This window comes from Rhinatrema bivittatum, chromosome 3, assembly GCF_901001135.1.
Source record: "Rhinatrema bivittatum chromosome 3, aRhiBiv1.1, whole genome shotgun sequence".
In the NCBI taxonomy this organism is placed as follows: Eukaryota; Metazoa; Chordata; class Amphibia; order Gymnophiona; family Rhinatrematidae; genus Rhinatrema; species Rhinatrema bivittatum.
In genome coordinates, this window is record NC_042617.1 from 496,682,547 (window position 1) to 496,699,121 (window position 16,575).

Here is a 16,575-nt window from a genome sequence, read left to right on the forward strand (position 1 = left end):
TGGCACCGGTGACCATGTGATAGGGACTGACCAATGGCACCAGTAGCCCCTGTGACACAGGCTATCGGCGCCGTGATGAAACCGGCAAACGAGTGCAGCGATGGCTTCCTGACTCCCCGCTGGACCACCAGGGAGTTTTGGTAAGTCTTGGGGGGGTCAGGAAGATGGGGGGTTGTAGTTAATTTAGTAGTAACGTATTTACAGATCGACAACTTATTGAATTCTCCATACTTCCGCATGGAGAAAGAAACTAAAGACTTGGCTCTTCCGACAGGCCTACCCAGAATAATTGTCTCCATCTACCGCCTCACCTTTTAACTTCATGAACAGTCCTCATATAAGTGGTACTTAAATTGTATATAGTCTTTTGTAATTAGCCTGTTACCGTTTAAAGTTAATGTTTTTTAATTCAATACTTTCTGCACTTCGTAATTACTCTCTCCCCCTTCCCCTCCCTGTTGATTGTATTTTCATTCTTTTAGTTGCAATGTAAACCGGTATGATGTTTGCATACTAATGCCGGTATATAAAAGTCTTAGATAAATAAATGAAACGGAATTGACCCCCCACGAATACGTATCACGTACGCAACGAAAACATTTTGCCTGCACATCCCTACTAAATCTAAAGTTAAAGTCTATGATGATGTATTGCTTGATTATGCTACATGTATGAATGCCGCGGGGGAGGGGGGGGGGCAGGTTCATCCTTACAGGAGCAGAATGATCTTCTTACAAAAGAGAAATCTATACTTCACAGGAAGTTTGAAACTTTAGAAAACACCTGGTCAACTTTTCCCAGGTAGAAGGAATAGCTCCTATGGAAATGTTTAGACATTATATGCAGGAGATTCTTAGATCCCAGCTAGAGATATATCATTCACCAACCACTACACCTACTGTGCACATGGGCAAAACTGAAGGATACTTTGTATGGCGGGGATGAGAGCAAGAAGTAATTGTTCCTTGACAGTTTGGACCTCACCTGAATCCTGGATTAGTTAATAGTCATAGCATGAAGGGGGAATTGGATCCAAACGGATGGTATACTTTGTTTTAGAAATGAACAAAAACTGGACTCATAACATTTTTTTCAATATAGGAACAAACTTACTGTTGGTCACAAAGGGGCCGATGCAATCCAGTGCCATCAGCTGAGTGCACTGTTTAACCTACAGTTTGCAGATTGTGTCGGCGCGTGCATAGCCCCTTATGCTATACGCACATTTTTGCGCTCAGATTTTAATGCCTGCCCGGAACAAGCATTAATTACTGAGCACCCCAAAAAGTTGTACAGAAAAGCAGAAAATACTGATTTTCTGTACATCCTCCAGCTTAATATAGTGGTGATATTAAGTCGGAGGAAGGAAAGTTTAAAAAATATTTTTTAAATAAGTGCCAGCGTCAGGTTTGGGAAACGGATGCTCAGTTGACCAGTGTCTGTTTCATGAACCCGTGGCTGTGCACTGATTAGGATAAAGGGTGCCGATAAATTCAGCGTCCATTTTCTAAACTGGCAATCAGCCGCAGACAGCCGCCTGCTTGCGGGGTGCACAATTGACCCTAACACCTCCTTGACAACGCAACCCCTAATTTAAATATTGCATGGCGCCCCCAGGAGAGGTTCCTGGGGGCATGTTAGGAAAGCAGGCATTGAACACTCAGTGCCCACTTTTTATGCTACTTTTTTGCATCAGCCCTAAAGTGAGGGTTTTTCCCAACATTTGCAGGGTTTCTCAAACTAAGGGAAGAAAATATACGTCCTTAAACCAAGACATTATGGCCTTCATGCTGAGTTTTTCCTTGTTTCCCTGCAGATGCCAGCTGAATTTCCATTGCAAACAATTCATTTTTGTATGACCCCCAATCAGTTGATTCTTATTTTTTGAGGGGTAAATCTACCAGAGGGACTCTTCCTGGAAGCTGGACCCCAAGACAATGGCTTGGGGGAGTTAAGGAGTAGTATCAGCATAACCCCAATGCGATCTGATTGAGTAATGACTGATGGTTATATCATTTTTTTCCATATAGATTTTCTGTGGTTCCTCCCTCCTTCTGAGGACTTCAGCTGAGATTATACTGTAATTTTATGATTGTATTTTCTTATTGCTTTACTGAATTAAGGTCTTGGTAATATTCCTGAACATACTGATTGTATATTTTGTTAAAAATGTACTAAATGTAAAAGAAAACAGAAAAATGTATAGGCAGCGTGGTAACTGAGTTTTGGGCAACCATTTGTTGTTTTCTTTCCCTTAAATTGAGTTGACACATGGCAGATTCATGTTCATTGCACTTCCTTCTCCTCCCAATTCCATATATTTCTAATGTCAGAAAATGACTGCAAAATAGGAAGGGGATAATGAGGGCCAGGGATATTGTAGTGAAGCTTTTAATGCGTTACTCTGTTCTAAGTAGATGATGGTCTTAAACGTCATGTAAAGGGGTTCAATGCCACTTTCCCAGGCCTCTAAGCCTCGGGTTTTTGGTTACCTTCCAAAGGAAAATGTTTATTTGATTGCTAGGTGTGTGTGTATGCATGTGTATGGGTGTAGGTGCTCTATCCACACCAAATTTCAAGAATTTTTTTTTTTGGGGGGGGAGGTGAAACATAGGGGCTCTGACAGGGGTGTTTTTCAGATCCATGCATATGTGCTGACCACGGCAATCATATGGGTCCCAAAAAGCAGACTCCTTTAGTTATTGGTTCAATTGGTTTAACAAACCACTAGAATTTTATTTGAATGTAATGAGCAATGCTTGCCCATATATTTTATTTAAGCTCAGAATTTAAATGAAACAAATCCCAAAAATACTGTAAAAAATAAATTGGACACATGTTCTCAGCCATGCTTAGAAGATGATTTTTTTTTTTTATCATACATGTTAGTGCTTTTCAGAAAACAATCTGCCAACACACACACACACACCACATTATGAAATACTATGTGCTCTGAGTTGAAATCCTTTGGGAAGAGCACAGTCAACCATAGTTCACGCATTACCTAATTAGTGAAATGGATATTCAAATATATTTTTCAAATGTGCTAAATGGCATACAACTTTAAAAGCTAACCTTCTGCCAAATTGTGATTTAAACTGAGATTGGCATCAGCAGACATTTCCACATCAGCCTGTAGCACATCTGGTCCAGACCAAACAAACAGAAGATTTATTCTGTCAGTGAGATCATTTAGCATTCCTTTTTATGCTTCAGAAGGAGCCTGTACCTGTCAGTCACCAAAGCACTAGGCTTTTGGTGGCTGGGCTCTGTTGCTCTTTCTGACTAGCCTTGATCTAAGACTTCTAAGGAGGCTTGTATGCACCCGCTCCACCTGGGAGTCCGGTACCCATGCCAAGTTCATTTCCATAGTCTTATAAAAAAAATCTCCTAGAGGATTTCAAACATCTGCTCATAAGTAAAGAAACACTGTCTTGAGATATAACAGTAATATAAAGGGCAACTGAACCTTCCTTGCAAATAAAGTTGAGTTAATAAATTATTATGTTTCAACAGTTTCTCACAATTCAAACAGAGCTGAATAAAACTAAATGGTAAAACAGAAATTAGAAAGTAAATCTCAGGTATGAAGGCTCTTCTGAAATCTTCAGGGGTTTTTTTTTTGGGGGGGGTTTAAATCAAGAGCATCAATTAATTATACTGAGAAAAACTATTATGCTAATTTTGGAATAGTCAATTTGTAAACTCTTGATGATGCAAGTATGCTAAACAGGAAAGCAGTTCCAAAAGTACTTAGCAGTATAATTAAAAATTAAATTTTATAATGAATGAATTAAATTATTATAATACATTCATATGAAAACATAATAAAGGGAAAAACTGAAAGAAAAACATGCCCACAATGAACTCTTCTAAGATTCACATGGCAAGCAGTAACATGAATTTTGGATTAATTTAAAATGTTAGGTCAGTGGTAGCCATATAGATCCATAAACAGGCCTGCTATTTCATATGTATGAGATAGATGTGCATATACTGCCTGCATTGTATGAAAATCAGTCTCATGAATATTCATTATGGGTATCCTAAAAATTTGACCTGTTTGTGGTTCTGGAAGACTGGAGTTGGCCACTCCTTTATTAGGAGATTATATCATTTCTCTGCCATTCCATGTTTATAGTATGTAGAACCATAGAAAGGTGGAAGAGTTATCAGAACCTCGTCTGATCAACTATTTGAGATCTGACCGGTACTTGTGATAGACTGGCCACTGTGGGAGTCAGGATGCTGGGCTTTGTGGACCTTGGTCTGACCTATTATGACACTTCTTATTTTCTTATGTTCTTATGATCTGTCCACCTTGTATGCAGGATTTACTGCATAGATTTGTCTTATCTGATATTGAAAACTTTCAATTATGGAGATTCCATTATCTTCTGATTCACTTTTACTGTGCTTAAGTTTCCTTTTGGTCAAAAAGTTTTTTGTTTTTTTTTTAATTTACCTAAATGCCTCCTGCTTCAACTTACACTCATTGGGGCAGATTTTAAAAGCCCTGCGCGCGTAAATCCTTTTGGATTTACGCGCGCAGGGCACTTGCGCGCCGGCGCACCCATTTTGCATAGGCCACCGGCGCGCGTAAAGCCCCGGGACGCGCGTAAGTCCCGGGGCTTTCTAAAAGGGGCATGTTGGGGGCATGTCGGGGGCGTGGCCGGAACGATGCGGCGTTTTGGAGGCGGCGACGGGCGTGATGCGGCGTTTCAGGGGCGGCGACATGGGCGTGGTTTCGGCCCGGGGGTGTTCCGGGGGCATGGCCGTGGCCTCTGGACCAGACCCCGGGACGGGAACACAGAGCGGGGCTGCCGGCCGGCGCTCGCAAAGTTACGCCTGCTTTCAGCAGGCGTAACTTTGCCGACAAAGGTGGGGGGGGGTTAGATAGGGCCAGGGGGGTGGGTTAGGTAGGGGAAGGGAGAGGAAGGTGGGGGGAGGGCGAAGGAAAGTTCCCTCCAAGGCCGCTCCGAAATCGGAGCGGCCTCGGAGGGAACAGGCAGTGTGCGCTGGGCTCGGCGCGCGCAGGTTGCACAAATGTGCACCCCCTTGCGCGCGTCGACCCCAGATTTAATAAGATACGTGTGGCTACGCGCGTATCTTATAAAATCCAGCGTACTTTTGTTCGCGCCTGGTGCGCGAACAAAACTACGCGATTGCGCAAATTTTTTAAATCTACCCCATTGCATCTTGTTCTATCCCCAGTAGAGTTAAAATGGAACTGTGTACCATCTTTTTACAGTCTGCTTTTCTGCATTTAACAAATAATCTATAAGTCTTCTTTCCAAAGGCTAAATAAACCCATTTGTCTTTCACCTTTCTTCAAAGTTCATTTTGGGGTCCATGTACTAAGCAGAACTAATATTTGACATGCACGTTTAACATTAGATCTAAAAATCATGATTTTTACAAAGGGACCTAATTCTCATGATAAGCCTCTTTAACATGGTCATGGTAAAAGTAAATATACTATGTTTTAATAACTAGGGATGGGCATTTGGGAGAAACAAAATAGGAAATGAGACAAAATTTCATATTTCGTTTCATTTCATTCTCAAAGCAAAATGATTGAAAATCTGACAAACGTTTGTTGGTTTTCATGTTTCATTTTGAAAACAAAAAAGTGGATCATTGGGCCTGGGCACAAGCCCAAAGCTGGGGCCTTTCCTAGGGAATAGGCTGAGGCCCAAAGCAGGGACCTCGGCCTATGCCCAAGTGTGCCATCAGGGCAGTGGCCTGATGCAGGAGCATGTACCAGGCTCAAGCATGACCCTAGGGTCTTGGTCAAGGTCCAGGTCTGAAGCCAGGGCCTCAACCAAGACATCAAAATTGTCCAAACTTACCTGCTCTGTCGGGGATTCAGCATCGCGACCTAGGCCCAGGCCCAATGCCAAAACCCAGTCCAAAGGCCAGATCTCGATGCCAGGGCCTTGGCCCAGAGGCTGGTTCCAATGCTGGTGCCTCGACCCAGGATCAGGCCCAGACTCAGCGACTTTCTTTCTTCTGTCTTCACCATTGAAATGATGCCTTCTACTCAGGAGGCATCTGAGTTAATTAACTCCCGCACATCCTTCCCAGCAGAGGATGCCTTGTTGATGTATGGCAACTTATTGAATTGCCATACATCAAAATGGTACTCTCCGCAGGAGAGGATACACTGGATTAATTAACTCCTGCTCCTCCCAAGTGGACAACATTATTTCAATGGTAAAGACAGAAGAAAAAAAAGAGAAGAAAGAAGACCTCCTGGGTATGATCCTGGGCCAAAACCATGGTGTCAGGACCTGGCCTCTGGGCCGGGCCACGGCATTGGGACCTGGCCTCCAAGTTGGACCTCTGCATAGAGCATTTGTCAAGGGTGAGGCCCAGGCATTGGGACCCGGTCTCCAGATCAGGCCTGGGTCCTGAGGCCTAGGCCTGGGCCAAGGCCTCAGGACCCAAGGCCTCAGGACCCAATCTCTGAACCAGGCCCTGGGATCAGGCCAAGGTCAGGCTTTGGCCTAGGCCTAGGCATCGAAACCCGGCCTCTGGACTGGGCCACTGAATCAAGCCTGGACCAGACCTGGACCTAGTCAGAGACCTATGTGTCAGGACCTGACCTTCGGACCGAGCCCCAGTGTCAGGCTTGGGCTTAGGCCTAGGCTGACACCCCAGTGTCAAGACCGGGCCTCAATGCTTAGGCTATGGTTGTGGCTACCTACTACATCCTTGGCTTAAGCAAGGCCTTGGCCTAGCCCTAGGCCTCATCATCTGATCCCCCCTGTACTGGGTAAGTGGGAGCCATGGAGGATCCTGTCCCTGGCAAATTTTCAGGGGAGAGGGATGGGTGGTGGAAACAGGAGGCCGTAGTAGGCCCCATTTCTTATTTTTTTTTCCATTTTTTTTGAATGAAATAAATTAAAAATTAAACAAAATGAAATTTGTGAGAAAACCCATCCCCAAAAATATCAAAAAAATTAAATAAAATTGTTTTTCTTCTTAGCCCTATTAATAACCTAGTATTATAGTAAAGGAAGGAGTTAAAAGGTCATTCACCCCATGCAGGCTGCCTAGTTATTCTAATCACATTGCTATAAATGCATCCCAGTTCTAATGACTGAATATCAACTCCTGCAAGATTTTTCACTTTCCAGGGCCATTTTTTTTTGTCTTCCCTCATTGAACACCATCATCCTAGACAGCAGAGCCCACAAGATTTCCCACTTATTTCAGCAACCCAGCCTACAGTACCTGAATGTGAAATGCCTAAAAAAGCGGAATATAAATAAAATAAATAAATAAAAAAATAAACCCTCCTAGGCCTAAGCAAGAAACTCTGCAACATTTAAACAGCAAGCAACATCTGTGTTGCATTTCCTCTAACATCTAGCCTCTTAGATGCCCTGTGTGGCCTGGCAGACAGACCAACTACATGAGTGCCTGCATTGGTATTCTGCCCTGCAGACTCAGCTGCTAATTCAATTTTATTATCTCTGCCCAATCTAAATAACTATCATTACTAGGGACCATTATTGGTCACATGCACAGCCGGCCAGAAAGACCAGACTACATGAGCACTTGTGTTTCCATGAGGACATCTAACATTTCATATTTACAACTTTGATATTAATTCCAAAAGCACCAATACTCATTGGTGAATCAAGTGATTATGGTACTCTGAACATTGCTATCTCTACTTTTAATTAAGTTTTGTTGTTTTTTTTAATGAGCTGTTATAACGATGCGGTTGTTACGCTTAGTGGAGGTAATAAATGCCTGCAGTGCTTGGGATGTGATTGGTGTGAGTTTTTTCAGTCTTGTTTTTTAGTCTTCTTTTTTCCTTGTAGGATATTGTCTACAGTATGTTAGAGGTGTCTGATTACAATATAGATTTTTGGAGGCTCAACCGCTGGTGAAGACAGTTGTACCGAAAAATGGTCCATGTCGGGTGGACATTGAATGTCGACAAAATGTTTGTTGCTGCTGAATGCCTTTGAGATCGAATGGGTGGACATTGAATGCCAATAGAATGCTTGCTGTCGCTGAATGCCTTTGAGACAGATCGTTGTTCAAGTAAGGATAGATTGTATTTTGATCTAAATATTTTTCGAAGTAATAAAATGCTTGGTTAGTTTTTTGTTAAGATATTAATAAAATAATTTGTAAAAAATGTTTTCAAGTTAGAAGTTTGTGAGAGTAACAGCAAATAATCAAAATAAGAGTGTCATAGCACTGATATTGCCTGATGCTCATTACGGGCAAGAGACAGTGGATTATATTTTTGGCACAATTACTTCTGATACTGTTCCTCTGTTTAGTGTCAGTTATTTAATTTTAATAAGTATTTTGGCATATAATTTGTTTCCTTCTCCTTTTCTTTGTTTGTATATTGGGGAGAGGTGTTGCTCATTTTTTGTGATTTTTGATATCTCTAATTTTAGCAATTAAGGATCCTTTGTATTTGTCCCATACCTTTTAAAACTTCATTAGTATTTCAGTCAACATTATCCACTCTGGGAGAGTGTTCCACACCTCCTCCATTCTCTCTGTGAAGAAACATTTCTTACATTTTTCCTCATTCTAGTGCCCTGGAGCCTCATATCCTAACCCCCTTCTTCAAGAACTTCATTTCCCTTGAAAAAGGTTTTCTTCTTGTGCATTATTAATGTATTTTGAGTTGTTTTTAGCTTGACCTCATATACAAAATATTTAATGTACCTTTCTTTCAATGGGTATCATTGTCAGAGGTTGCAGAGTACTGACCACTCAGTGCAGCCCCTGGAATACCAGGCACAGACACGAGCTATGGGGAGCAGGATTCATCTGTGGGGCCCAAGGAATCTTAAAGAAAACTTTAGCCGAAACAAATGTTGGTGCTCCAAGTAAGAAAAATAACTTAAAGAATCCTATTTTTCAGTCCAGCAGAAAGGCATTTAAAAATCTGAAAAACAGTCCACAATTCAGGAAAAATAAAGCATAGTTTCTCAGATGGATCCAGCAGTTCAAAAATAGTTACTAACATTCTCATGTTACTTAAATACAAATGCCGTGAAGATATTTCCCTCTCAGGTCTCCACTAAGATCTTTTTCCTTCCATTAAGCACACTGAAGAATGGAAATGTCTTCTCTTCTAAACCATTGGTAGTCAAACCAGGCCTGTGGGTCCCCACTAGCCAGGCAGGTTTTTGGGGTATCGCTTATTAGGAATGTGCATTTGTTTTCAAAGAATGTGCAATCTGCAATGCATAAGTCCCTGTTTGTTTGAATCATGGATTTGCGAAACACATGGTGATCCCCCACAAATGAAACATATCATATTAGTTTCATTCTTTTGGTTTGCAGTGATTTCTTAGCAGCCGTTTGAAATAGGAGAAGGCCATGTGGGAGTATCCATAGCAACAACCAGCCCTTTCCTGTGAGTCATAAGTGACCTCACAGCCCTGTTATAGAGTGGGTCAGAGAGGTTGGCAAGGAGACCAGAATGCCAACGAATCAGAGCCAAGCATTTTTCTACAGCCAATCGCTGCTCTCAGTGCTCTGTGATGCTGTTCCTGCTGCACTATTTATACCTTAAGCACAAGGCGTGCCACACACTTTCTTCTTGGGTGTTGTCTGGGGAGGTGGCTTTACCCTCAGAGCTAGTTTGAGTGTCTCAAATCTGTATTCAATTGCTATTGCTTACGACTTTGATAGAATTTTCCATTGAAAAAGATATTTGTTCATTTTTGCTGCTGTGCCAGCCAGGCTTTTTTTTACTGCACTTTTTTTTTATTGAACTCAGACTGACTCTCTGTCTCTCCGAGACAAGCTGCCAGCAGTGGCATTTTGCTGCTGATCTCCTACCCCTGGGGTAGGTTGCAGGCAGAGTATGGGTGGTGTGGGTGGGAGATATTGTGAGAGTCGCAGTGGCTGTCTGGGAGTTGGTATTTTCAAACAAGAAGCAGCATCACTAGGAATTGTGCTTGCTCAGGCTTCCAGTCTTTTCTCTGGTGTTTAAATGTTTTTGTGCATATATAGCCGTCTCAGTTGTAATGTACAGAAAGGCACTGCACTGTGTGTCTGTTTGTAGTTTTCCAGACTTACATATATTGGTACAGAGGTGTTCATTCACTAATAAAGAAATAATTCTTTTAATTGAAATCCCTGGTAGGCAGTGACATCAAATCCATGATGTCAGAGAAAGGTAGATGAGTGATTGGAGCTGGCAGAGGAGGCACTTCAAAAGGCAGTGCCAGCCCCCATTAAAGTTAAAAAGGGAGCTATTTCAATCTCAAATCTCTGGAGGGACAGGCAGTTCCATACAGAAAAAACTAAAATTTAAAGATAATGCACCGCCACCTCCTGTATCTGACCCTGTTGTTTTGGAGGTGAGGGAAGAGGAGACTGAGTCATGCAAGACAAAAGGGCGAGACCCAAAAGCAGCAGTGCGACAGCATACTCTAGTTAGCGCTGTCAATGTAGTGCAGACACTGCTTCTGATTCCGATGAAGAATCATCTTATGTGGGATTCTCATCATCAGAAATGGAAGAAGTAATAGCTGAAGAAGGTTTAGGAGGATTAGTTAGTTCTGTCTTAGCCTCCACTTCAGTGCTGCAGGGGAGAAATGAAACTGATGATGAGGAGGAGGAAGAGTAGAGCACAGGCAGAGAGTGTGACTGATGCTCCTGGCATTGCTTCTCAGGGTGCACCCACTACTTCAGCTCCAGTGCCAGCATCCACCCTGAAGGCTATAGAGAAGGAATCACAAAGGAAATCTTTGATCTGGAGCCACTTTAAAGTGATGGAGGACCTGCATTTTGCTCAGTGTAATTATTGTGCCAGGACTATTAGCAAAGGCAAACAAAAGGGACATCAAACTAATTTTGGCATGATACATCATATGCAGAAGCAATACCCAAGAGTACTGCCATCTGGGAATGGTGGCAGTACCAGTCAGGGGACCCCTTTTTCCAGGCAGCATAAAGTGGTTGAAAAGGAGCAGAGTCATCCCATGCCCTCAGCCCCTTCTAGCAATCAGGTGGCAGGCCAGCAGCTCCCTGCCATGTGTCAGAAGCGACAACCCAACATGGAGGAAATGGGGTGGTGTTCAGTAACACTTTGCCAAGGAAGGAGGAAGGCAGCCTCAAAGGTTGTAACCAGGAGCATTGGGGAAATGATTGCCCTTGATGACCAGCCCTTGCAGTGGAGAATGTGGGTTTCAAGCATTTGCTAAAGGTCTTAGTTCCAAATTATAAAGTCCCCTCCAGAACCACATTTAGCAGAAAGGTCATCCCCAGCCTGTACAACCAGTGCCGCAATCGCATCCAAGCACTGCCAGCTAAGGCACAGGGGAGTGTGCATTTCACCTGCGATATCTGGACTGCCATGAATGCTGCATACTCTTACCTCTCCCTGTCAGTACACTGGTGGGACCTGGCTGAAGCAGGGGCAGGCAGCAGCTCTATTAGTGAACAAATATCAGCGTGGCTTTACTGCACACCCACCTGAAGAACGACGCCCATACCTCAGCCAATAATCTAGCATGCATTAGACAGATGCTGGCGGGTTGGCAGCACACCAGCGAGACAGGAATATTCAGGCAGGGTTCTTTGTCACAGACAATGGTGCAAACATGGTAAAGGCAATATCTGATGGGGGCTTTCAGAACATCCAATGTTTTGCTCACACTCTGCACCTGGTAGTGAAATAAGCTCTGGGGTTGGAGTCCAAGCACCAAGAGAATGAATATCTGCAGGACTTAATACACAAGTGCAGCAACATAGCAGCGCACTTCCACTGAAGTGTGAAGGCGAGGCAGGTTCTCCGACAAAAGCAGACTGATTTGGAGATGCTTCACAAGCGTCTCATTCAAGACATTGCCACCCGGTGGAATTCCACCTATATGATGCTGCAGAGGAAGGTGGAGCAGCAGATACCTCTTCATGAACTTTCTGTAGCAATGGACATAGGTGTGCATAGCCCCCTAGGGCATCATGATTGATTAGTCATGAGTCAGCTGGTAAAAATCCTGCAGCCCTTCAAGGGTGCCACAGAGGAGCTGAGTTCAAGAAGTGCCACCTTGGCTGACATCATCCCTTTAACAGAAGACCACACATACATGCTTGCCACAATCTGTGATCTCCGTGTGAAAGGGAAACTTGCCCTACAGTCCGATTGTCTCACATTTGTGAAGGACTGCTGTTAGCAAATGTCCGTGAACATGAGCACCATAGGCAGAGACAGATTAGGCATGAAGCAGAGGAGGAAACAGCGGGCACTTCAGAGAGTAGTGCAAGCCCAAGCAGGAGCAGCACTCTGTCAGCGACAGCTAGTATTTCCTCCTCCACGTCTGTATGCCAAAGCCATGTTGCCCCTAAAAAATCATATGTTCTGGAACGGGCTAGAGCGAAAGCAGCTGGCAAGAAGGACTCTAGCCCACCCAAGTAAAGGAGACACCAGCACAAATGTCAGTGACACGGTATCTCACAGAGCCCATAGAGGACATGCAGACAGATCCATTGGCATATTGGGCATACAAGTCCACTGTCTGGCCACACCTAGCCAAAGTGGCTCAGTGATATCTGTCATGTCCACCAACCAGTGTGACCAGTGAACATGTATTTTCAATGACAGGGGATATCATGAGCCCTCACCGCTCAAGGCTGGCACCAGAGTTGATGGAAATCCTAGTGTGTTTGAAAATAAACATCCCTTTGCTTGGGTTTCCAAATTTTCCCTGTGTATGGCAAGATGAATAAAAGCAATTTAAAGCCTTGCAGCAGCTCCAACTGCCTCATATGCTCCAGATAATATCAGCACATGTACCTGACCTCAACCGCTGTACCTGTCCATCCAGCCCTTACATCACTACAAGGGCATGACCCCAAACTCTGTGCCTGTCTGTCCAGCCCTTATGTCACTACAAGGGCCTGACTGATGTGCCTGCCCATCTAACCCTTACGTCACTACAAGGTCCTGACCCCAAACGCTGTGCCTGTCTTTCCAGCCCTTATGTCATTTCAAGGGCCTGACCCCAAAAGCTTTGCCTGCCCGTCCAGCCCTTATGTTACTCCAAGGGCCTGACACCAAACACTGTTCCTGTCTGAGTTTAGTTCTAGTATCTCTAATTTCAGTTTCATGCATTTGTGCATCACTTATTTCCAGAAAATTCTTTTTTCTGTTTTTCAGCATTTGGAATGTAAGAACATAAAAAGCTGACTTAAGATGTTTGGAGTTTGCATATTTCATATGCTCATTAGTTTTCATGACTTTTATATTATGGGCCATTTTCCCTAAATCTTTCTTAAGTGCCAACATTATTGTTTCTAGTACTATAGAAAACTGGTGGTAGTTGTACTCTAGTTCATTCTCTGTGTTCCCATAGTTTACAGAGGCACTGCGTAGGGTACAAAGTCAACATAGGTTGATATTGTAGATTTAGACTTGAGTAGAAGTTTTCTTATTTCTGAGAGCTCTTCAAGTTATTTTGTCATCAGCTGAAGTGCATAAGTACAGATAATAGCTTTTGGGTATTCACAAATAATCTCTAGCTCAGTTCTTGCTTCACAAATGGCAGTCTCTATTGTTCTAATAGCATCCTCTGTTGCATTATCTTTCACAAATGAAAAAGATGCCATTTTCTTCTGGCAGTGAACCAGTTCAGGGAGAAGTGACAGATCAAACCACAATATACCTGTGCAAAGAAAAGGGAACTCTCCCAGGGTGTCGCCTATCTCTTAACACCCGCTGACACATGTTGAACCGCTGTTCATATGGAAACCTCCTCAGCCTTCAAAATTCTCATTTGTATATCTGCTATGTCCACCAAATTTTAAAAGACCAGCGAGAGCTCACTAGATGTCAACAGAATCACCACACTAGAGGCAAACCCATTCTAGGGAACCCTTTCCTGCACAAAGGAAAGGGAACTCTCCCCGGGGCTCTTGTTTGAATATTTGCTAATACCACCAAGATCTGCACCCGCAGGAGCTCCACCCCACCCAGGCATAGTTCATCATGTTTCAGGTCCTAGCATGCATGTTAGACTCCTTGGTCCATGTTTCAAGATGGGTCGGGTAGACAGTATGCCCTGGTTGACTGTCACGCCGCATGCAGGGGGCCCTGTACCCCTTCACCCCGCTCCCCTCTTCTTGGGTTCTATCTGAGAAGCTTGTTTGCTGTTTGAGCTCTCTCAGAGTGTCTCAAATCTTTATTCAATTGCTATTGCTAATTTGCTACAATTAATTTTCTATTGTTGAAAAAGATATTTGTTCTTTTTTGCCTGCCAGGCAGCCAGGTTTTTTTAACTGCACTTTTTTTTATTGAAATACTTGTTGAGTATCGGTATCATGCTGGTATTTAGCCTTAGATGGAGTTAGTTTATCACCCACTTTCGGCTGCATTCACAAACAACCCGTCTCCCAGAAGACCTGGTACCGGCACGCCGGGGGCCACTCCTACTGGCCTAACACCATCCGTTGGCTGAGCGTTGTCTTGTCTTGCCTCCTTGTCTTTCACCTATTAACACCACAGCGACCTGACTACCTCAGCTCTGCCAGCCTGTCTTGCCCCTATCAAAACCACAGGGATGTGATTACCTCAGCTCTGCCAGCTTGTCTTGCCCCTATCAAAACCACATGGACCAGACTACCTCCGCTCTGGCAGCCTGTCTTGCCCCTATCAACTTTCTGCCACTCTGCCTTGCTGCCATACACCAGGCGACTCACTCTACTCCTTGTGGTGTTCTTGCCACTATCATGGTTCCTCAGTGTGTTGGTGCTAGTCTTTCTGCTGTTTTGTCTCTTTATCAAGCTTTTTGTTTTTTCTGACACTCTTTCTGCTTGCTATGTTCCCCCTTCATTGTGCTGTAGGATGTTGATGACACTTGTCTTGCCACCTTGCCTCTTGTGCTGCCTTTGAGGGTTCATGCAACTGTTATCGGTGCTCTCTTTTGAAGCTGTGGTGTGTTTTTGACACTCTCCCTGCTGCTTTGAACCTCTGTTAAAGCACTCTTGCCACTCCTGGTACCCCTTTGCCCCTTTACAGTGCCTTAAGCTATTCATGCCACTTTGGTGCCACTTTGCCACAGTCTAAGTACCTTGGAGCTCTTTTCTCATTCTGATGATTGCTCCCCGGTTTCATCAGAATTGATAGGAAAACCCCAATTCTGCAGCCAAAAATAGGCTGCAAATACTTCTCCCATTGACTTTAATGGCAAACGAAAAACGAATGAAACTAAGATACAAATCGTTTTTTTGCCTTATGAAACTAATGAATTTGGGTCCCGGCGAAACAAAAAATGAAACGAAACTATTTTTTTCCTTCTGAACATTCCTATCGCTTATGAATATCCATGAGATTTATATGCACGCACTGCCTCCTATGCATGAAAATATTTCTCATGCATTTTCAATAGGGATATCCAGAAAAACTGACTGTCTGGTGAGGGGGACCCAAGGACTGGTTTGAGCACCCCTATCATAAACACACATTACTGATTTCACATGTCACTGGAAGGATGTTGTTCTCCTGGATTGAGGAGAATATTCATTAAGGGTTCCACTCATTCCAGATGATCTTTATCCCTTGCCAGAAAATGTCACCCACTCACCCCAGTGAATCAGAATTACTCCACTTACCCTGAAATCTTCAGGACAAGCTTCATCACTCTCTTCAACTAGCTTCAAATCTAGTTCCTCCTGTAATCATGAAGCCATTCTTTAAAACACTTTCATTACCCTTTGGGATAAGTGCTCTCCTTACACTCACTGTTTTCTTTACACTCCTTGGATTTCTCATTGCTATAAAGTTCATAATAAAATATGACACCATATAATGAAACCAAACTGGTGTCACATTATATATTCTAGTATTGAGATTTTAAGAAAATAAGAATTGCCATACCAAGGGATAATCCAACCCAGAATCCTTTTTCCAACAGTGGTCAATCTGAGTCACAAGTACCTGGCAAAATCCCAATTAGTAGATAGATTCCATGCTGCTTACACCCAGGGATAAGCAACAGAACTTGTCCATACCTTTTTTAAACCCACCTATGGCAACTGCCTTTACCGTACCCTCTAGTAATGAATTCCAGAGCTTAAGTTTGCACTGAATGAAAAAATATTTTCTGTTATTTCTTTTAAATGTGCTACTTGGCAATTCATGAAGTGTCCCCTAATCTTTTTATATTTTGATAGAGTAAACAACCAGTTTGCATTTACCTGTTCTACTCTGTTCATGACTTTATAAACCTCTAACATATTTCCCCTCAGCTTTCTTCTCCAAGCTGAAGACCCCTAACCTCTTTAGCCTTTGCTCATAGGGGAATTGTTTTTTTGCATTAAGAACATGCCATACTGGGTCAGACCAAGGGTCCATCAAGCCCAGCATCCTGTTTCCAACAGTAGCCAATCTAGGGCATAAGAACCAGGCAAGTACCCAAAAACTAAGTCTATTCCATGCTACTATTGCTAGTAATAGCAGTGGCTATTTTCTAAGTCAACTTAATTAATAGCAGGTAATGGACTTCTCCTCCAAGAACTTATCCAATCCTTTTTTAAACACAGCTATACTAACTGCACTAACCACATCCTCCGGCAACAAAT